The sequence below is a fragment of the Lipotes vexillifer genome, unplaced genomic scaffold (genome assembly GCF_000442215.2).
Source record: "Lipotes vexillifer unplaced genomic scaffold, Lipotes_vexillifer_v1.1 scaffold1293, whole genome shotgun sequence".
Taxonomy (NCBI): domain Eukaryota; kingdom Metazoa; phylum Chordata; class Mammalia; order Artiodactyla; family Lipotidae; genus Lipotes; species Lipotes vexillifer.
The window spans coordinates 1122950-1146916 of record NW_006790911.1 but is presented as its reverse complement, the minus strand read 5'-3'; positions in this window follow the sequence as shown (position 1 = coordinate 1146916).

The window sequence follows — 23967 nt, the reverse complement described above, 5'->3', positions numbered from 1 at the left end:
CTGATGAACGTAGATGCAAAAATCCTCAACAAAATACTAGCAAACAGAATCCAGCAGCACATTAAAAGGATCATACATCATGATCAAGTGGGGTTTATTCCAGGAATGCAAGAATTCTTCAATATACGCAAAACAATCAATGTGATAAACCATATTAACAAATTGAAGGAGAAAAACCATATGATCATCTCAGTAGATGCAGAGAAAGCTTTTGACAAAATTCAACACCCATTTATGATGAAAACCCTGCAGAAAGTAGGCACAGAGGGAACTTTCGTCAACATAATAAAGGCCATATATGACAAACCCACAGCCAACATTGTCCTCAATGGTGAAAACCTGAAAGCATTTCCACTAAGATCAGGAACAAGACAAGGTTGCCCACTCTCACCACTCTTATTCAACATAGTTTTGGAAGTTTTAGCCACAGCAATCAGAGAAGAAAAGGAAATAAAAGGAATCCAAATCGGAAAAGAAGAAGTAAAGCTGTCACTGTTTGCAGATGACATGATACTATACATAGAGAATCCTAAAGATGCTACCAGAAAACTACTAGAGCTAATCAATGAATTTGGTAAAGTAGCAGGATACAAAATTAATGCACAGAAATCTCTGGCATTCCTATATACTAATGATGAAAAATCTGAAAGTGAAATCAAGAAAACACTCCCATTTACCATTGCAACAAAAAGAATAAAATATCTAGGAATAAACCTACCTAAGGAGACAAAAGACCTGTATGCAGAAAATTATAAGACACTGATGAAAGAAATTAAAGATGATACAAACAGATGGAGAGATATACCATGTTCTTGGATTGGAAGAATCAACATTGTGAAAATGACTCTACTTCCCAAAGCAATCTATAGATTCAATGCAATCCCTATCAAACTACCACTGGCATTTTTCACAGAACTAGAACAAAAAATTTCACAATTTGTATGGAAACACAAAAGACCCCGAATAGCCAAAGCAATCTTGAGAACAAAAAATGGAGCTGGAGGAATCAGGCTGCCTGACTTCAGACTATACTACAAAGCTACAGTAATCAAGACAGTATGGTACTGGCACAAAAACAGAAAGATAGATCAATGGAATAGGATAGAAAGCCCAGAGATAAACCCATGCACATATGGTCACCTTATCTTTGATAAAGGTGGCAGGAACGTACAGTGGAGAAAGGACAGCCTCTTCAATAAGTGGTGCTGGGAAAACTGGACAGGTACATGTAAAAGTATGAGATTAGATCACTCCCTAACACCATACACAAAAATAAGCTCAAAATGGATTAAAGACCTAAATGTAAGGCCAGAAACTATCAAACTCTTAGAGGAAAACATAGGCAGAACACTCTATGACATAAATCACAGCAAGATCCTTCTTGACCCATCTCCTAGAGTAATGGAGATAAAAACAAAAATAAACAAATGGGACCTAATGAAACTTCAAAGCTTTTGCACAGCAAAGGAAACCATAAACAAGATGAAAAGACAACCCTCAGAATGGGAGAAAATGTTTGCAAATGGAGCAACTGACAAAGGATTAATCTCCAAAATATACAAGCAGCTCATGTAGCTCAATATCAACAAAACAAACAACGCAATCCAAAAATGGGCAGAAGACCTAAACAGACATTTCTCCGAAGAAGATAGACAGTCTGCCAACAAACACATGAAAGAATGCTCAACTTCATTAATCGTTAGAGAAATGCAAATCAAAACTACAATGAGATATCATCTCACACCAGTCAGAATGACCATCATCAAAAAATCGAGAAACAATAAATGCTGGAGAGGGTGTGGAGGAAAGGGAACCCTCTTACACTGTTGGTGGGAATGTAAATTGATACAGCCACTGTGGAGAACAGTATGGAGTTTCCTTAAAAAACTACAAATAGAACTACCATATGACCCAGCAATCCCACTACTGGGCATATACCCTGAGAAAACCATAATTCAAAAAGAGTCATGGGGCTTCCCTGGTGGCGCAGTGGTTGAGAGTCCGCCTGCCGATGCGGGGGACACGGGTTCGTGCCCCGGTCCAGGAGGATCCCACATGCCATGGAGCAGCTGGGCCCATGAGCCATGGCCACTGGGCCTGCACGTCTGGAGCCTGTGCTCCGCAACAGGAAAGGCCACAACAGTGAGAGGCCCGCGTACCGCAAAAAAAGAAAAGAAGGAAAAAAAAAAAAAAAAAAAGAGTCATGTACCAAAGTGTTCATTGCAGCTCTATTTACAATAGCCCGGAGATGGAAACAACCTAAGTGTCCATCATCGGATGAATGGATAAAGATGTGGCACCTATATACAGTGGAATATTACTCAGCCATAAAAAGAAATGAAATTGAGCTATTTGTAATGAGGTGGATAGACCTAGAGTCTGTCATATAGAGTGAAGTAAGTCAGAAAGAGTAAGACAAATACCGTATGCTAACACATATATATGGAACTTAAGAAAAAAAATGTCATGACAGACCTAGGGGTAAGACAGGAATAAAGACACTGACCTACTAGAGAATGAACTTGAGGATATGGAGAGGGGGAAGGGTAAGCTGTGACAAAGCGAGAGAGTGGCATGGACATATATACACTACCAAATGTAAGGTAGATAGCTAGTGGGAAGCAGCCGCATAGCACAGGGAGATCAGCTCGGTGTTTTGTGACCGCCTGGAGGGGTGGGATAGGGAGAGTGGGAGGGAAGGAGACGCAGGAGGGAAGAGATATGGGAACATATGTATTTGTATAACTGATTCACTTTGTTATAAAGCAGAAACTAACACACCATTGTAAAGCAATTATACTCCAATAAAGATGTAAAAACAAAACAAAACAAAAACTGAAAAAAAAATACAATGTCCAGCTTACAGTAAAAAATTACTAGATATATAAAGCAAAAGGAACATTTGACTTTTAACCAGGCGGGAAGAAACAGTAGAAATGGTCCCAGATATAACAAAGACATTGAAATTAACAGGAAAGAAATTTAAAGTATCTATGATAATCCCACTACATCACAAGAATTTTTGAATGCTTGTCACTTTGTCTATTTTAGAGTAGAAAAGAAGTTCATCTCCTAATTTTCCAGATGTGAAAACAAGTGTTGTAATTTAATGTCATCACTGTTAATTGCCCTAGGTATAAAAGGAGGAGGCAGGTTTCCTTAGAAAAGAAGAACTAGGAATCAAATCATATTCATGAATCTTGACTATAGATAAACCTCATTCGTCTGCTTTATACTAATATGGTGATGTTGGAGGCCACAGGTTGGGGATAGAGCGTGGGTGTTGGCAGGCACTGTTATTCAAAACAGAACTTGAGAGAATATGATGATGCATGCATGCATCTTCCTTCTACTGCTGAAGTAGCAAGAGGACAGAAGCTTCTCCTCAATCTTCCAAATCACATACAGGTGCTTCTCCTTGACAGAATCTAACCCAGAACCTTTCCAGCTTGGATTCTGTGAAAGTTAGTTTCCAGGCTTCCAATTTTCATAATATAGGGAATATCCTAGAAGAAAAAGAATGGAACCGAGTTGCCAGTGGGCCATGAGAAACACCTCCCTTCACACCTGTTGGGCAATTCTTATAATAATGCCTTTATTTTCAAAATATTTTCACACACGTTTTCTTTCTTTCTTCCTTCCTTTCTTCCTTCCTTCCTTCCTTCCTTCCTTCCTTCCTTCCTTCCTTCTTTCCTTCCAGCCTCACCAGGTCTTAGTTGCAGCACACTGGATCTTTTTTAGTTGCGACATTCAGACTCTTAGTTGTGGCATGCATGCCAGATCTAGTTCCCTGACCAGGGATCGAACCTGTGCCCCCTGCATTGGGAGCACAGAGTCTTACCCGCTGGACCACCAGGGAAGTCCTCACACACATTTTCTTATTTGAGCTTCACAATAACATTATGTGCTGATATTATTACCCTCATTTTACAATGGAAAGCATTGACAGGCAGAGTAGTAGTGGAATTTCTTTTCTTTATTCATTCTACAGTATGCTAGTTGCCCAAAAGACATTGAGCTGTATTCCAGCAGATGCATTCTAAGCAAGGAAATTATTTGACTTCAAGATAGAAGTTTAAGTTCCACACCAAATGGTGTCTAATAGTAAAGGTTGCTAAGAATGGTCCCCAACTGAACTTACAGACTTACTTCCTTAAATCGTCCTTGTTTATATTGTCTTTAAATGCGATGATTATTAATATTAATATTTCTAACTCTATTAATGAAGAATAATTGTGTATTCTTCTCTATAAGAAGAATTTAAAAGTTATACAGTCATATTTTAACCGCCTTCTGGTAATCTTCATTTATAAGATCAAGTTGAGCAGAATGAAGACATTTCTTGAACTTTTAATCAACAAACCTAAGTACATAAAGTAGCAATCAGAAATGTCACAATTATTATTAACATATGTTCAAAAATGTTCTTTGTTTATATTGGGACATTGAGGAAACAATGAGAACTAATCAGTGGAACCTACAAATCACTCACCATGGAGTTCCATGGTGATCTATATGATCCATATATTCTATCACCAACAATTCCAGCAATATAAATTTCAACTTACTCTTTTAATAATTTAACTAATTTCTATTTATCAATATACTAATACATTTAAACCATAGCTTTTCTAAATTTTCTAGCAGAAAACAGTTGATACATAGGTATTTTCTATGTGATTATATAAATGCCACTATAATAAAAAAGATTTAGATTTTAATAAAATAGGTAGCAGTAAAGATAATACTACTTGTGGTTTAATTCTGGTAACAAGGTAGCAACTACTCAGTCAGTGGAAATTATTGTAGATGTAAAAGCTGTCATGAAAATTTTATGTTAGAAAGAGGAAGGATTGTATCTGATTAGTTCATTGATTGAAAAATAAAAGAACATTTTTGTGATGTAGACACGTAACTAAAAGTGACTCATCATATTTCTCTTCCTGCTCCTTGTCCCCCTTCACTCAATCCTCTCCTTCCTCTACCCCCTCCTCCGGTTCCCCTCTTCCATTTTATCCTCCTCCTACTTCTCCTCTATCTCCCTTACTCCTCCTCTTCTCAGATCCAAAGGTTTCCTACCAAGCAAAATGAGCTACACAGTAGAATGACTCTCGTCACTGGAAAGTGGTTCAGCAGAGCAATGACATAAAAATAATTACTTTAAGTGTTGTGCTCCTTCAAATAACTTCTTAAAAACTTGTTTTTAAAAACACTGATGGAGTGCCCTGAACGCATCAAACACTGCCCTAGATATCTGAGAAACTTTTCATCCTTCCAAATTGCACATGATGTAGTTAGCTAAATCAACATTCCAACCCAGCCCGGCCCAAAGCAGAGCGTGCTGCTGCTTCTGTTTTCTCATCATGAAGACTTGTCTACGCACTGGTCTACGTAGTGATGCCTTTGAATTAATTCCCATTCAAGCGAATTAAAGAGACAACCTCAGCTTGCCTTCAGATAACCTTATCAGCTTTATTCCTATATCTACTGCTTCTTTTGACAGTATTACATCCTCATTATTTACGACCTCTCTTCCCAAAGCAGAGAGGGGAAAATTACTGCCGTGTGGGCACCTCCTCACCCCATTTATGAATCTTTTTATCTAATTGGTAAAATGTTTCCAGGCTACTTTAAAAGGAAAGAGAACTCTCCCCCTCCTCCCAGTATTTTACCTTCAGAAGAACTAGATAGAAGAGGAGGCTGCATGTGGAAAAAAGCATAAGAGGACAGGAAGCATCTCAAATTGTAGTCACAGTGATTCCTTATTAAGCAGCTAAGATAGCCTAGCAACCTGCAACTCTAAAACATTCCTATGGTACAAAAAAATTATAACTTGCTCAGAAATCTAAATAGACATCTTAACAATATATATTTGAAGAGGTTTGTCATAATAAAACTTCTCATATATATTTAGCACTATCTCCTAAGAATTTTTACAACTATTACATTAATTGAGTCTTACACCAAGCCTGTAAAAAAGTCTGAACAGATTTTTTCTTTTTCTTTTTTTATTTATAAAAATCCTACATACATTTTTATTGTTAAAAGTTAAAATAATAAAGTACATAGAGAAAAATGTGATGGACCCCCTTGATAAAGCCCAGTATCCTTTCAACCATTTCCCTGTGCATTTGTGCACAGGCACAAGCAAACAGAGTTTGGGGTGGCAGATATTCATAAGTGGGATATTATACATACTATTTTGTGAAATGCTTTTCACACTTAACAGCATAGCCTGGAGGTATTTTTATGACAGTACCAAAAATCTTCCCAATTCTTTTAACTGACCACATAGCAATCCATAATATGGAAGTACCATAAGTTATTAATTCATTCCCCTAGATGTATATCAGATTTTATTAATTAGATAGGCTAAGAGCTATAACAAACAACACTGAAACTTCAACAGTTTAACTTACTAAAGGTTATGGCTGAACTCAGGTCACAGTCCAATGGATCAGTAAGGGATGTTCTCTTTCACATGGTCCTACAAGAATCAGGTTCCTTTCTTCTTCAAGGTCACCCAGCAGACAGGAGGAAGAGAAAGTGTGAAGGCACAACACTCTTCACAGCCATGGATAGAAGTGCTTTATTTCTCCTACTCATGTTCTACTGGCAAGAACTAGTCATGTAGTCCACCAAGAAGGCTGGAAATTTTGTTTGAATTTGTTAGCAGGAAGTGGAAGAAGTCTTAATAAGCATCTAGCCAGTCTCTCCCATGTAGATTAATTTCGGTTTTTTTGCTATTAAAAGCAATGCTATAATAAATACCTTCTACATACATCTTTGCACACTTATGTCAGTATTTCTGTAGGATAGATATCTAGACAAGGAATTGCTAGGCAAGAAGATACGTAAAAGATATTTTCTAAAATTCTGTTTTAAAAATGACTTAATATAAGAGATGACACCATAAAACTCCTAGAAGAGAACATAGGCAAAACAATCTCTGACATAAATCATAGCAATGTTTTCTTAGGTCAGTCTCCCAAGGCAATAGAAAAAAAAGTAAAAGTAAACAAATGGGATCTAATCAAACTCATAAGTTTTTATACAGCCAAGGGAACCATAAACAAAAAAAAGACAACCTACAGACTGGGAAAAAATATTTGCAAACGATGTGACCCACATGGGCTTAATTTCCAAAATATACAAACAGTTCATATGACTCAATAACCAAAAAACAAACAACCCAATAAAAAAAAACAGGCAAAAGACCTAAATAGACATTTCTCCAAAGAAGACATACAGATGGCTGACACCCAACATCGTTAATTATTAGAGAAATGCAAATCAAAACTACAATGAGGTATCACCTTACACCAGTCAGCATGGCCATCATAAAAAGTCTACAAATAATAAATGCTGGAGAGGGTGTGGAGAAAAGGGAACCTTCCCACACTACTGGTAGGAATGAAAATTGGTGCAGCCACCATGGAAAACAGTATGGAGGTTCCTTAAAAAACTAAAAATAGAGTTACCATATGATCCAGCAACCTCACTCCTGGGCATATATCTGGAAAGTATGAAAATTCTAATTTGAAAGGATACACATACCCCAATGTGCATAGCAGCACTATTTACAATAGCCAACACATGGAAGCAACCTAAATATCCATCAACAGATGAATGGACAAAGAAGGTATAATATATAGATATATGTATATATGTACATATATGTATACATATATATAATGGAATATTACTCAGCCATAAAAAAGAATGAAATAATGCCATTTGCAGCAACATGGGTGGACCTAGAGATTATGATACTAAGTGAAGTAAGTCAGAGAAAGACAAATATCACAAAACATCACTTATATGTGGAATCTAAGGAAATGACACAAATGAACTTATTTTCAAAACAGAAATAGACTCACAGACATAGAAAACACACTTATAGTTACCAAAGGGGAAAAGAGGGGGAGGGATAAATTAGGAGTTTTGGATTAGCAGATACAAACTATAATATATAAAATAGATAAACAACAAGATGCTACTGTATAACAAAGGGAACTATATTCAATCTCTTGTAATAACCATAATGGAAAAGAATATGAAAAAGAATATTTATATGTATATAGATAGATATCAAATATATATATATATATATATAACTGAATAACTTTGTTGTACACCAGAAGCTAACACAACATTGTAAAACAACTATACTTCAATAAAAAAAAATTTAATAAAACTTTTAAGAATAAAATTCTGTTTAAGAATATTTTATTGTCACCCTTCTAAAGTAAAATATAATATTTGATTGCATTAAAACAGTCTTCTAGAACGCATTAAGTACACTCTAAGGAGCTGACATCTGGTCTTTATCATTAAAGACCTTTTTCTCTACCATACCTCGTAAGAGCCTTCCACTTTTCCTAGACTCTTTACTTCTGAAACACGTCATGACTATTTATCTCAAATCCTGGTATCTCTGTGTTCTTGGGAATATCATTTTGACCACTCTGACACTTAGTTTCATCCTTTTGAAAAGAGGTAACATTATAAACCTCTCATTGTCTTGAAATAATTAAATAAAGGAAAATGGCGCATGTGAAATGCCTCGACATAATAAACACTCAATGTGTGTTCTTTTCTACCCTTTTTTTCTCTATCTCAGGCCATAATAATTGTTCCTATCCCTGAATTCCTATAGCACTTGTTTACATTACTTTTCTGTTACCTACCATATATGACCTTCCATCATTATTTATCTTTTCATGTGATATCTTATCTCCCCCATCATGATTATAAGCAAATAGGGAGGCATGCCATATTTTTTGGGTCCCCATTCCTTTGCACAGTGCCTTATGGTGTAGCCCTCAGTAAATGTTTGTGATGATGCCAATTAAGTTGAGCATGCCGGTGGAAGAGAGAAAGCAAAACAAAAGAGAAATCCATCCCAGTTATTCAATTTTAGGGAAAAAATTTGAAAAATCTGTAGAGATTAGTTAGGGGGATATTGAATGATAGCATTTAAAAATTCAACAACCCACAGGAAGCTGGAAAGCATTTGTGAACACTTCAGTGAAAACCCAAGATAAATGTACGTCAAATCTTAAAATGCCAAGCTTCGTGTGTGTGTGTGTGTGTGTGTGTGTCCATCTCTAGGCAAGGTTAAAGGACTGTGGAAGCAGATTTTTCCATTTAATAGAGCTATTTGAGAAAGAATTATTTTAAAAGAAAGAATGAAGGAAGAGAAGTAAGGCAGGAAGGAAGGATGGAGAGAGAAAGAGAGAGAGGAAAGAGGAAAGGAAGGAATCTTTCAAAGACTAGAAAAGTGGTTCATTATTTACAAAAGAGAAACAGACTCACAGACATAGAAAACAAACTTATGGTTACCAAAGGGGAAAGGTGAGGGGAGAGATAAATTGGGAGTTTGGAATTGACATATATAAATTACCATGTGTAAAATAGATAACCAACAAGAACCTACTGTATAGCACAGGGAACTCTGCTCAACATTGTGTAATAACATAAATGGGAAAAGAATTTGAAAAAGAATAGGTACATGTGTATGTATAACTGAATTTGCTGGACACCTGAAACTAACACAACATTGTTAATCAACTATGGTCCAATATAAAATAAAAAGAATTTTTTTTTAAGTGGTTCAGCTAAAGAGAGAAGGGAAACTCAAGAAGGATGCCAGGCCAGGAACAAACTGGAAATGAGACAGATCAAAAGAGAATTATGTGGAACTTTTGAAGAACGTCCAAAACCATGAGCAGAACTGAAAACAAATTGAAAAACTGGTAACACAGGCTCTGGTTCCATAAGAGCAAAGAACTGGTACTGAGTAGCTTCAGCCACTCTAGACAGAAATATATCCAGACTCCATTTAGTCTCTGTCCTGCCCGATTCACCAGTAATGTTATCTGACAGCCCCATTCAAGATGGAAATTTGTCCCCCTGCAAGCATTCCTAATCCTTCTTGTGTGGAGTTTCTTCTTTTCTTTTCCCTAGATAAGTATTTTCTTCTTACATTTCCATAAGCTGTAACTTTAGTACACTTTTAATATTTAACTGAAAAAATAGGAACTTTTAGTCTTCTCATTACTTCATAATATGCTTTTAAATTAGTCCTTGACTAAGATAAAAATATCTTTTGCATGTATCCAAAAATAAATAAAGCCATTTCACTCTTGCTTTATTGCTCTTTCAAAGCCAGTACAAGTGATAAGGTTTGACAGTGTTATAGCAATGAAAAGAGCATAAATATTTTAATATATGTAAGCTGCTCTTTGACAACCATGAATACAGAAATGCCATCTATTTGCTTTTTTAAATAGTAATTGCTAGCCTATGTTTCTGTTCCCAGAGAAACAAAGATCACTTTAGTGTTTCTATATTCACTGTGAACACAAATGTAGGCTTCCTAAATGTGTTAATGAGGAGCCTCTCAGTGATCTCTCTGCCTAGGTGTTTTATCATACCTGTTTCCTGATCTGCTCAGCCTCATCTGCATTGGCATCCCACCTCCCCTACCACTGAGCCATGGCTTCATCACTAATAGACTCCTCATTTACATATTATTTGCATATTTGAAATTTCTTCACATAATTCTAATAACCGTGCATCCTTCTGGGCATATGTAACATAATGATCCTGCCAGTCTTCTGAAGATGTCAGGTGAGACTCATTGCTAGAATTTTATTAATTTAGTTAACAAATATTAATGGAGGGCCTGCTTGGCCCCAGGTATTGCTCTAGGTGCTGAGGATGCAACATGGAATATGATACAGTCTCCACATTCCAAGAGCTTATAGTGAAATAAAGGGGAGCAGGCATGAAAAGAGGCAATTAAAATATAGTGAATAGGATTTCTAATAAATGGCCTTTCTTTATTGCTTCCATAGTATAAAGTGGTTGAGCAAACCCTCAAGGTGTCAGCAAGGCCACATCCCCTCCAAAGGCTCTAGGAGAGAATCCCTTCTTTGTTTCTTTCAGATTCTGGTGGCTGTCAGCATTCCTTGGTGTTCCTTGTCCTGTGGCTCCATTACTCCCTATTCTGACTCCATTCTCACATCAGTGTCTCCTCTGTGTATCTCTCTAATCTGCCTCTCTCATATAAGGACACTTGTATGGCATTTAGGACCTACCTGGATAATCCCAGATGATCTCCTCATCTAAAATCCTTAATTTAGTTACATCTTACCTTTTACCAAAGTAGCATTTATGTGTTCTAGGGATTAGGATATGGACATATCTTTGGGAAACTGTTATCAATCTACCATACTTAAGGGAATATCATTAAAAAAGTGGTGTCAAAAAATTAACAACTAAACAAAAAGGACAAATTTCTTGAAAGATACAAATTACAAATAAGACACAAGAAAAAACAGACAACATAAATAACCTTACATCAACTAAGAAAATTGTGTTTTTAATTAAAGATCTTTCCACAAAGAACAATTGAGGTCCAAATGGCCTCACTGATAAATTACAGTCAACATCTAATAAGAAATAAGACCAATCTTACACAAATTCTTTCAGAAAATAGAGACTACAGACACACATCCTGTGCAGGAAAGGGCTAATGCAGCAGGCCTGGGTTCTTCAAAACCTGCACATTCTCAAGAGTGTCCTTCCTCTCGTACTGCCCCTTGGCCACCTCCTGGGATATGATCTCTAAGCCCTTGGGATATTCTGACTGATAAGAATGTGTTTGTATGCCTGAAGTCTTGGACCACATGATACCAGCTTGATCAGATAGTTCATGTGAATGTGATTTATGATGAACACCTGTTTTTGCTCTGAAGATCTGCAGTCTCAAACCAATACTCAGGTGAACACCCCTAGTTGGTAACATACATGTTGTCACACATCATTAGGAGAAGAATAAAGGACATCATGTGACTCCACTAAGAGAGGAACCTGGAAGCTTAAGCTTGGTTTCTCCTGAACTTCAACCCATGTACCTTTTCCTTTGCTGAATTTAATGTGTATCCTTTCACTGTAATAAACTGTAATCATGAGTATAATAGTTTTCTGAGTCCTGTGAGCCTTCTAGTGAGTCATCAAGCCTGAAGGTGGTCTTGGGGATCCCCAGGACACTTCCCAACTCATTTAATACTATGAGGTCAGTATTATTTTGATGCCAAAAGCAAAGGAATAACAAGAAAATTATAGATCTATATTTCTCTTGAATATAGATGTAAAATTTCTTTTAAAATATTAACAGAAAAAACCCAGCAATAGAGAAAAAGGATAATACATCATGAGCATGTGGGTTTTATTTTAGAAACACAAGGTTGATTTAATATTTATAGATCAATCAATGTAATTCTCCACATTAACATAATAAAAGAGAAAAGCCACATGATTCATCTCAACAGATGCAGAAAAAGCATCTGACAAAAATTCACCAGGCATTTGTGATGAGTTTTCAACAAACTAAGAATTAAAGGAAACTTCATCAACCTGACAAAGGACATCAATGAAAAATTTATAGCTAAAATCTCACTTAATGGTAAAAACTGAATGCTTTCCCTCTAATTTTGAAAGTAAATCAAGGATGTTCACTTTCACTTCTTTCAACATTGTACTGGAGTTCCTAGCCAGTGCAATAAGATGAAAGTAAATGAGCTGAAGGGATAATGACTAAAAGAAACAAGCAAAACTGTCTTTATTCATAGGTGACAAGTTAGTCTACATCAAAAATTCTAAGGAATCTAAAAGAAAACTGTTAGAACTAATAAATATATTTAGTCAGATGGAAGAATAAACAATCAATATGAAAAATTAATTTCAGTATATTAGAACAATCAGAAAGTACAATTTAATTTACAATATCATCCAAAAACATAAAATAATATAAATTTGAAAAATACATGCAAGACCTTTATACTGGAAACTATAAAACTTTGCTGAGAAAAATTAAAGAATGTCTCAAATAGATGGATACATACTCCATATTCATGGATCAGAAGGCCCAATATTGTTAAGATGTCGATTTTCTACAAAATTGTCAATGGCTTCTGTGTAGTAACAGTCAAATCATTCCAGGAACATTTTCGACAAGCCAACTTTAAAATTTATACCAAAAGGCAAAGACCTAGACTAGCCCCACAACAGAACAAATTTGGAGGGCCTACACTCTCTGATTTCAGGCGAAACTGTAAAGCTATCATAAGCAATAAATTGTGGTACTGGTGCAAGACTAGACATATACAACATTGGAACAAGATAGTGTCCAGAAACATATATGCATATAGTCAAGCAATTCTCTACAGCAATCCAAATCTAATTCAAGGGGCATAAAATACTCCTTTGCATAAATAGTGCTGGAACAATTAAATATCCATATTCATATGGACAAAAATCAGCCTCATCCCTTGTCTCATACCACACAGAAATTAACTGAAAATAGTTTATAGCTTTAAATGTAATAGCACAAAATATAAAACTTCTAGAAGAAAACATAGGAGTAAATCATTGTTACTTTACAGTAGACAGAGATTTCTTAGATAGGTCCCCCAAAATACAAGTTAGAGAAGAAAATAATTGATAAACTAGACTTCATTGCAATTTAAAACTTTTGCTTTTTCAAAAACGCTTTTAGAAAAGTAGAAAGGCAAGCCACATACAGGGGAAACTATTTGCAAAACATTCATCTGATAAAGGACTCACATCCAGAATATATATGGAACTCACATTAACTGAATAAGAGGAAAACTAACAACCCAACATAAATATGTTAGCTAACAATTCACCAAAGAAAATACATGAGTGGCAAAGAAGCACTTGAAAAGATGGTCAATATTATTAATTATCAGTAGAAGCAAATTAGCACCACAGTGAAATACCACTGCATCTCTATTAAAATGACTAACATTTAAAAGCCTGACAATACTAAGTGCCGATAACTGCAAAAGACTATGAAGTAGCTTTTGGGGGTGATGAAAATGTTCTGTGTCTTGGCTGTGGGGGTGGTGAGTACATGCATTTATCAAAACACAGTGGACAATACTTTAAATGGCCACATTTTATTATATGCAAACTATACCATAATAAAATCTATTTATTTTTAAAATTACAGTGAACACTAAATAAAAGTGTTCGTACTACTGTAATTAACGGAATGAACATGCCCATGGTGCTCATTCTATTTCAATAAATGTAATTACACCATATTCTTCTAAGCTCCTTTCTAAAGTATTTAGAACTTTCTCCCAAAATCCTGCATTTACTTTCCAGCACCCATTGAAAAGATCTATGCTTATTCTTGTTTGTTTTATAGACAGGGGACCAAAGATAACTAGAAGTTTCCCTCAATATCCCTAATATCCAAAAGAGCTAATGCAATAGCAGGTCCAAATTTCTTGATGTATGTTTATATAATTCCTCTTTCCCAAGATGAGATGCCTATTTTGATTTGTTTTCCCTTAAGGGCCTTAGTTTGTTTTTCCTTCCTCCGTTTGCACTCATACAGCTCATCCAAATATCTATCTTTCATTAAACTCAGGGATGATTTCATACTCAGGCCAGAAGAAGAAAACAACTGTGTTGTTTATCTGCTCAGACATTATTTTCTTGTGGCACAGAGCTCTTTATGTTAATGAACTTGGGTGTTTGTGCAACTCGGGTCTCTTATTCTTATATTTAAATTTTTTTCCTTTTTTTTTATAATACCAATTTACTTCTTTCCCCTCATCTCTCCACAAACAGGGGTAAAAGACTTCCAAACAAAGTATTGCAAAATAGACTCCACAGGAAATGCAGAGACAGTAATTACAGGCCTTCTGACGTTCCTACCTGTTTAAGTAGGTATTTCACACAGATCTGGCACAGCTTCACTTGCAATAGTCCCTATTTTTGTTTAAAAAAAAAAAAAAAGTTTTATTTGTCATGTTTTTTTCAGTCATAACACTTTTTAAAATTCTTACATTTCTACCACTTTGGAGGTAGTTTCTTGTCACATTCATTATTAACTTCTTTGAATAAATATTGTTCATAATTTAAATCTGAGGCCCAGGCAGGATATTTTTAAAGTCTATTGTTAACTGACATTCTTCTCCTTTGGGCTCTTGGAAAAGTCTTGGATGTCTGGATTTCAATCACTAACAAAACTTGTCATGTCACCATTTTTCTTACAGTTGTAAAGTAAGCTCCCTTTTAGACCCCTTTAAATCCACTTCCTACTTCCAATTCTCTCATTGACACTAATTACCTTGGTCAACTGCAGTCAGTAAAGAAACTCTCTCTGTTGTAGGCTAGTCATATTTTGTTTTTATTTCCTGAAGCTTAGATAAAATATCCCCCCCTTCACCCCACATATTGACTATGCTCCTGTTCTGATTCCATGTACACAAGCTACAGTCCAGTTTTTCACTTTCCTCAGTACTTAGGAAGGAGGGCTCCCTGACCATCCCAGTTACTACAACAGGCATACACTCAACTTAGGAAGGAGGGCTCCCTGAGACCATGGTGACCGTCCCAGTTACTACAGGCATACACTCGACCGTAAATTAGTAAGATCACGTTCTGGCTTATCTACCTACATCTGGGGAATTGAGGCAACACGAGTCAGCAATGGAGCAGCTGAATATACTGAAAAATTCCCATTTCTAGAATTGTGAGGTCAAAGATTCATCCCTGGTAGTAGTGAAATGCTGAGAAGCCCTGTCTCTCACCAGCCAGCACTGCCACAAGCACCCACCACCAGCAAAATGGCGCCAGTACCAAGTAAGTGCCAAGCACCACATGAAACTCTATGGTGGGTACAATATGTAGCTCTGCAGGGTTTTCAATCAACTTTCACCGCTCTCCACCAGTGCCTGGTCTGTGTTGAAGGGGATTACAGAAGGGGACATGTTGTAATATAATTCAAACAGGAGAAAAGAGAGACTCCGGTAGCAGAATAACAGCGTTTAGAAGCACTACCGACAAGCAATCACTTTTGGCAGGGTCAAACCTGATGTGTATTACACATGTTTTCACCACAAGGCCGGACTGATGAGGGCAATTTCCCTTACTGCACATACATGGATTAGAAGCACACCTAGGCAGCCACACCCCCAAAAAACTGAACAGAATTATTAACTACATAAGACCTAAGAGAGGCATGAGGAAAACTCCATAATGAGAAGAGCCTCCCAAGCAACATGGAAGCATGGAAGTCACCAATTTGGGGAAAGGACTACTATCTGGATGCGACTACACAGCCGCTCCTGTTTCTCCCCACCCTTGAGGGGGAGGGGAGATTAAAAAGCCTTTCTGGGCTTCCCTGGTGGCGCAGTGGTTGAGAGTCCGCCTGACGATGCAGGGGACACGGGTTCATGCCCCGGTCCGGGAAGATCCCACATGCCGCGGAGCAGCTGGGCCCGTGAGCCATGGCCGCTGAGCCTGCGCGTCCGGAGCCCGTGCTCCGCAACGGGAGAGGCCGCAACAGTGAGAGGCCCGCATACCGCAAAAAAAAAAAAAAAAAAAAAAAAAAAAAAAAAGCCTTTCCCCCAACTTTCCCACTGGAGTCAACAAACAGTGAGAGCTTCCTGCCTCTCACAGAATGGGACCAGGCTGTATTACCCCACCTTTCTCATGTATGCCACATAATAAAGGGTTTTAAACAGACCAAGAAACAAACAGAAGGCCTACTGTCAGGAAGCTAACACTGTAAAGCCACATGTGCCAAGTTGTATAATGTCACATGTATTTTTAAAATTTATTTAAGACACACCATCAGTTCAACAACGGCTTTACAAGGTATGTGTGTGTGTTCAGTTGTAAGACATATCCTTATTTCAGAAATATTCCCTAGAGCGATGGTTAAATGCAATATTAACAATGGAAGTGCAAATATTGATGTTGATGGTGCAAATTAAACCTATGTCTAATTTCTACCATTTGTAAAAAATATAATAAGTAACTAAGTGACAAACTCGATTAATACACATAGGATAAAAACACAATGAGATGAATCTTTTCTTGACCAAGCTAGTTCTTTTAAAAGAATTTCTCAGTGGGGGAAAAAAAGGCCTGAAAAAGAAAAATACCCCATACTTGAGCTGAGGCAGAACTCTGGGGTGTGATGCAGTTAGCAGCACCTTCTGGCAAATAGCTGGTATTCGTGATAAAATGCTGGAGCAATTTTCTGATAGATGATAATGAGATTCAAACTCCTTTTGAGAAATTAGAGTCACATCACTCAGCTTACAGTCATCTTGCAATAAGCCTAATGATCTTTAAGTAGACATGCTTTTTTTTTTTTAAGAAAGCTAATTTGACAATGATTACTTAACCACTTATTTCCCCAAAAGATGTCTCTACCAAGAGCAAATCTTTGAATTGTCTTTCTTAGGAGCCTTCTCCCTCTGGCAAGTTTGAAATAAAACTTTGACACGTGCTTACCATCTGAGAAGTTGTAACCCAAGCATTAAATCACAAGTGATAGTGATAAATTAGATATGCCTCTGCTTTCCCCAAGGAAGACCATGGGCTTTGAGAGGCAATAATGTGACTGAAGGAAAGCCCAGGCCAAAACAAAATGAAAAACAGCAAGGAAAAAGAGAGGGAGGGAGAGAGAGGGAAGAAGGGAGGGAGGAAGGAAGGAAGGAAGGAAGGAAGGAAGGAAGGGAGAAAGAAAGAAAAAGTTTTGATTCTGAAGGCTGGAAACCAGAGGACAGATTCTCCTTTAACTGAGGAAGAAAGAAGCTCAGCTTGAGAGGAAGAAAAACAGTTTGAAACTCAAGACACACAGACTTCTTCTTTCCCCCCTTGGTGTCTATACGTTTTTTCTCTACACAAACCTTTTCGGACAGAACCACAAACCAAAATTTGTATTAGACCTCCTTCTTTGATAAAAATGTAGAAAAGAAAAACATAGCTAAACCAATGATCTTCTAATTGGAGAGCCTAAGTAAATGGAATTAAATATTAACTGCTCCTATAAATTAAGAATTTTACATTTCTTTTTTTAATTTGGCAAGTTAGACACATTTAGAGAGTGTTCTCTTAAAGAGTTTCTTAGTAACTAAAGCAGATTCCAAACTTCTGTGGAAATAATTCTCATCTATGGAAAAAATATATTTTTCTAGATGATTACTATTATTTAAAAGTTATGTATTATCTTTCACAAAATGTGTTTTATCATGTTTCTTTCTAACAACAATTATTCTTTAAGGAAGTGATCGGTGTTACACAACCTTGCCAAATCAGAAGAATCACCTGGGTCGTTTATTACTGGGAAAATACAGGTTCCCAGGACCCTCCTTTGGAGAGTCTGATTCAGTTGGTCTAGAATGTGGCAAAGGAGTCTGCAGTTTTAACGACTATCCTAGGCAATTCTAATGACTAGGCAAGTTTGGGAAACCCTGAGCTTGATTATCTGTGTCATAAACTATGTCTCAATTTCACAGGAAGCAGCTGATCCATTAGCTGAAACGTTTCTGTGTACCAGAACAAGTATTGACAAATTGTATTCCTGCTCTTCTGCACAGCCAAACTTTTCAAAAGCGTTGCCTACAAATGTTATCTCTATTTCTTCATTCCCCAGTCTTTTTTTTTCAAAGAAACAAAATATATTAATACATGTTGTGTGAATTTTTTTTTCTTTATCCTGTATCTCAATTTATATTGGCTAATCTGGGTCCCTTACCTTTCCACAGAATTTATGGTCAGTTTATCAAAATCCACCAGAAGAAAAAAGAAATGCACTAAATGTAAAGTAAATTTGAGGAGAATTGTCATCTTTTCACTCATCCATACTGAGTTCCAATGCCGTGGTTTGTTCATTAACTCATTGTATGCCCTTCAAGAAAGTTTCAGAATTCTCTCCATAAGAGTTATGCCTGCTTTTGTAGATATATTCCTAAGTAATTTTTAGTTTTTATTGCTAACCTGAATGGAATTTCTTGAGTGTGGGTGTGGCTATGAAAGAAACAAAGAACGAAATATACAAACGGAAGATGTATGAAACATTGTGGATGTTGAACACTGTAAAAACAGCAACATAAAAAAACCATCTGCTTCCTTCCCCACAGAAAGTAGGACTACCCAGAATCTCATGTGGAATCTTACCTCCACCATCTTATTCCTCCCTTTCTCTTTCATTCGTATAACCTCTACTGTAAATTTTGTATTAGACATTCCAGGGCTTTTCTTTATAATGCTATCACCTATGAATGTATCTATGAACAATACACTGATCAGGGTTTGATGGTTTTCAACTCTATAGATAGAATCATGCTGTATTTATTCTCTATACTTCTTTCAGTCAAAATCACATTTTTCAACTGAGCCATATTGATACACGTGATGGTTATTCAATCACTGTCACTGCTGTGGAGCATTTTCAATGGTGAACATGCTAAATTTTGTTTATTCCACTGTAGATGGCCATTTTGGTTGTTTTCAGTTTGGGGCTATTACAAAAAATGCTGGTATGAACAATGCTGTATATGTATCTTCAGGCACTGTACTAGTTTTTCTAAAGTCTATGCCTGGGAGTGGAAATGCTGAATCATTGTGTCTACTTCTGTTCAAATGTAAAACCTATTTTCCTAAGCATTGTACCATTTTACACTCCAACATTGTCTAAGAGTTTCTGTTGCTCCATATTGATGACAACACTTGGCATAAGGCTTTTTAATTTTTGCCCATTTTTTGGGTATGGAATGGTATTATGATTGTGGTTTTCATTTGTATTTCTCTAATTCTAATGAGGTAAGCACCTTTTTATAAGTCTATTGGCCATTTGGATCTCCTCTTTTGTGAAATGCCTGTTTAAATCTTTTGCCTATTTTTTGATTGGCTATCTCTCTTTTATGTTGATTTCTAGAAGATCCCTATGTATTCTGAATATTAATCTCATTTCAATTACATCTGATATTGAAGATATTGAAAATTATCTTCTGACTATGACTTGCCTTTATGGTCCCTTTATGTGTCTTTTGATCGAGAAGTTCATCATATAAAGTGAACAAATTTAGTCTTCTTCTTATGGGTTGTATGTTTTTGTATCCTATTTATGAACTCCTTCCCTACTCCAGTGTTATAAAGTTAATTTCTCATATTGCCTTTGAAAAGTTTCATATAGTTTTGCCTTAAATATTTGTCCTTAATCTACCTGGAATTCATATTTGTGTATGACATGAAGTAGGAATTGAATGAAATTTTAAAATTACATCTTGCATGTTCTATTTGCTTGCTGCTGATATATAGAAACAAGAGTAAACTCATCTTGTATCCAGCAACCTTGCACATTTTCTCATTAGTTCTAATATTTATCTGTAGACACTTTGGTTTTCTCTGGGAGAAATTTCTTTGTTGACAAATTTTTTCTTTTATTCTGTCTAGTGCTTTACCAGTTATTTCTTTATTTTATCTATTGCATTGGTTAAGACCTCCAGCACAATACTGAGCAGAAGCAATGATAATGAGAATTCTTGCATAGTTCCTGATCTTAAAAGAAAATGTTCCTAAAGATACCGTTCATAGGCTAAGGGAGTTGCTTTCTATTTCTATTGCTAAGAGTTTTGTTATCACTGTGGTTGTTTACTTTAAAATCATGAACACATGTTAAATTTTATCAAATTATTTTTCTAAAATGTAGCAGGCTGAATAATAGCCCCCAAAGATAGCTGCATTCTAAGCCCCAGATCCTGTGAATATTTTGTTTTATATAACAGAAGAGACTTTGCAAATGTAATTAAGAATTTTGAGATGGGGAGAATGTCCTAGAATGTCTGAGTGCATTCCATGTAATCACACTGATCCCTATAAGAAGGAGTAAAGAGCATCAGAGTGAGAGAGAGAAAGAGATTGGAAGAGGTTACACTACTGGCTTTGAAGATAGAAGATGAGACCCTAAAACCATACGAATGTGATCAGCCCCCAGAAGCTGGAAAAAGCAAGGGAATGAATTTTCCCCTAAAGCCTCCAGAAGGAATGCAGCCCCGTCAACACCTTGATTTTAGTCCACTGAGACTGATTTTGGACTTCTGACCTCCAGAACTGTAAGATAATAAAATTGTGTTGTTTTAAGCCAGTAAATTTGTGGTGATTTCTTTACAGCAGCAGTACAGGATACAGGGGCCATTGTATGGGTTTTAACCTTGCTTTGCCTGTGATTATGGTAAATTACTTTACAAAATTTCAGTTAGTAAATCATTCATACATTCCTGAGATGATTCTTGCTTGGTTAAGATGTTTCTTTTTTTAATTCAGTGATAGATTTAGTTTGCAAATATTTTTTAAGAGTATTATAACTATGTTCATAAGTAAGACTGGCCTTTAATTTTCCTTTCTCATACTATCTTTTTTGGGGTATCAGAGTTACCTGGACTCATGAAAGGAGTTTAGGTGTACACCCTTTTTTACTATCATATAAACATGCCTTATAAGATTGGAATTATTTTTTTCCTTAAAAGCTTCATAAATCTCAGCATAAAAAGGTTCTGAGGAGGGTGCCATCATTGTGTGTCAATATTTGAATGTTCCTTCAGTTTTTTAGTGTGTATAAGTCTTTTCAGATTTTATAATTCCTTTTGAATCCATTTTCTAGAAAAGTATTTGTTTCCGCTCTTTTTCAATCATGAACATAAGTCTGTTTATAGTATTCTCTTCTTTTTAAGTTTTTACTTTACATATAGTGATGCCTGTTATTTAATATCTAGCCTTGTTTATTTGTGCTTTTTCTTTATTTTTGATCTTGTTCAATCTTGGAAAAAGTTAATTTATTTTGTTACTCTTTTCCAACAATTAGCTTTTGGTTTAGTTGATCTTATATTGTTTGATTTCTATTTCCTTAATTTATGCTTATATCATTATTATTTTCTTTCTTCTATGTTTTTTGGGCTTACACTATTTTTCTTTCTAAAAAATTTTAGTTGAATACTTAGTTGATGAATTTTTAGTCTTCTTGTTTGCACATGTGTTTATTACATTTAAAGAAGAAACTGGAGTACAAACAAAATAATTGTACCCCTTCTTGCCCAGTGAAATTTTATTAAGCTAGTTCTTTCCTGTCCTTTGAGTAAATTCCATAACAGAACTCATGACTTTTTCCTTCATCTCTGTCAGGGAGGAAGAAATTTTCCTCGACCCTTCTAGGTTCTTCTGGCTGGTCTAAGAATTAAATTGACATGAGACAGATTAACAGGAGAAAATCAAACAAAAGTTTAACAACATGTATACATGGGAGAGACCTAGGAAAACTAAGTAACTCACCAAAATGGCTGAAACCCTCACCTTAAATACCATCTTCAGCTAAAAAAAACAAATAAATAAGATATCAGGGGTAGTGATTTGGGACTTCAAAGGGGAAGAAGTTGATTGACATGGAGATGGGAAAGCAGATGCTTGGTAAGCAAATTTTGCTGGGCCATGCAGAGAAAATGGGACTCAGAAAGAACTGATCTCTATGGACCACACCTAGTCCAAATTCTTTTCAAATATCTCTGGTGATCGCTCTATTCAGAAGACAGGCCCTCTATCTAAATTCTTTAGGCAACTAAGGAGGAAGTAAAAAGCAAGACTTCCCGAGTCTTCTGTTTCTTAAAAATAATCAGCCTACATTTATCTTCATGCCAGAGACACATTTTGGAGTAGGAAATTTGTTCCCCTATGTCGCAAACGATACGAATCTTCTGGTCACTTCAGTCCGAAGAATAGTCTAAGTGTAATACTTAAAAGAGTTGGCCCCGTGTAATAGTCAAAACTCTGAAATTCATGAAAGGTTAAAACTTATTCCCACTTCTCATTCAGGCCTGCTTCAGCAGGGGAATCTGCTGTGCAAAAGAGAGTTTTGGTCTATGCTGCTTTTCTGTTCCCCACCCTCTCACCCTATCCTCACTGAAGATTCTCCCCACCAGGCCACTAGCAATGGCAGCCAGGAATTCTCAGGGTTCGGAGCAGGAAGGCCTTTCTGTGACAGCATCTAAGGGTTTGGTGGATGTTCAAAGCTACCCTTCTACTCATTATATTAGTTAGGACTCTCTAAAGACCCAAATTAAGGGACATTTTACAACATAACTGGCCAGTACTCTTTAAGAATGCTGTGGTCATGAAGACAAAGGATTGTTCCAGATGAAAGGAGACTGAGTAGACGTGACAACTAAATGCAATGTGTGATCCCAGATTTGGATGTTGGATGCAAAAAAGGATACAAGTTGGACAATTGACAAACTTTGGATAACGTTTGTCATTAGATAGTGCTGTATGAATGGTAGTTCCCTGGTTTTCATAATTGTACTGTGGCTATGTAAGATTTTAACATTTAGGAAACCTGGATGTATAACAAGATTTTTCAGTACTACTTTCGGATTTTCTCGTATGTCTGAAACCATTCTAAAATAAAACATGAAAAAAAAAGAGCACGCACCTTTGATCTCATGTTTAAATCTCTAGTCCAGATCTCTCCTCTGAACTCCAGACTAGTTTATCTAGTTTGTTCACTTTCCTGTTTGATATCTCCACTGGGATGTACCACAGACATTTCAAGCTTAAAATTTCTCACATTGAACTCTTACCTTATCTTTAAAATCTCTTCCACCAAAAGTCTTTTTCCTGATCCCTAAATGCCACCACTACCTATCTAGCATCTCAAAGCAGATTTCTTGCCATCATTCACTGTATTCAACCCGTCACTAAAACCTGCTGATCCTATTTGCAAATATGTATCTCAAATCCATGGGATTCTCTCCATTTCTATTGCCATGACTCTAGTCTAAGAGTCATGACCTTGACCTCCTGTGTAGTCTACTGTAATAGCTTCCTAACTAGTCTGTCAGCTTTGACTAGGGCCACCCTCCAAGCCATTCTCCAAACAGGTTCCATGTGATCCCTTTAAAATGTACATTCGGGGCTTACCTGGTGGCGCAGTGGTTGAGAATCCGCCTGCCGATGCAGGGGACACGGGTTCGTGCCCCGGTCTGGGAAGGTCCCACATGCCACGGAGCGGCTGGGCCCGTGAGCCATGGCCGCTGAGCCTGCGCGTCCGAAGCCTGTGCTCCGCAACGGGAGAGG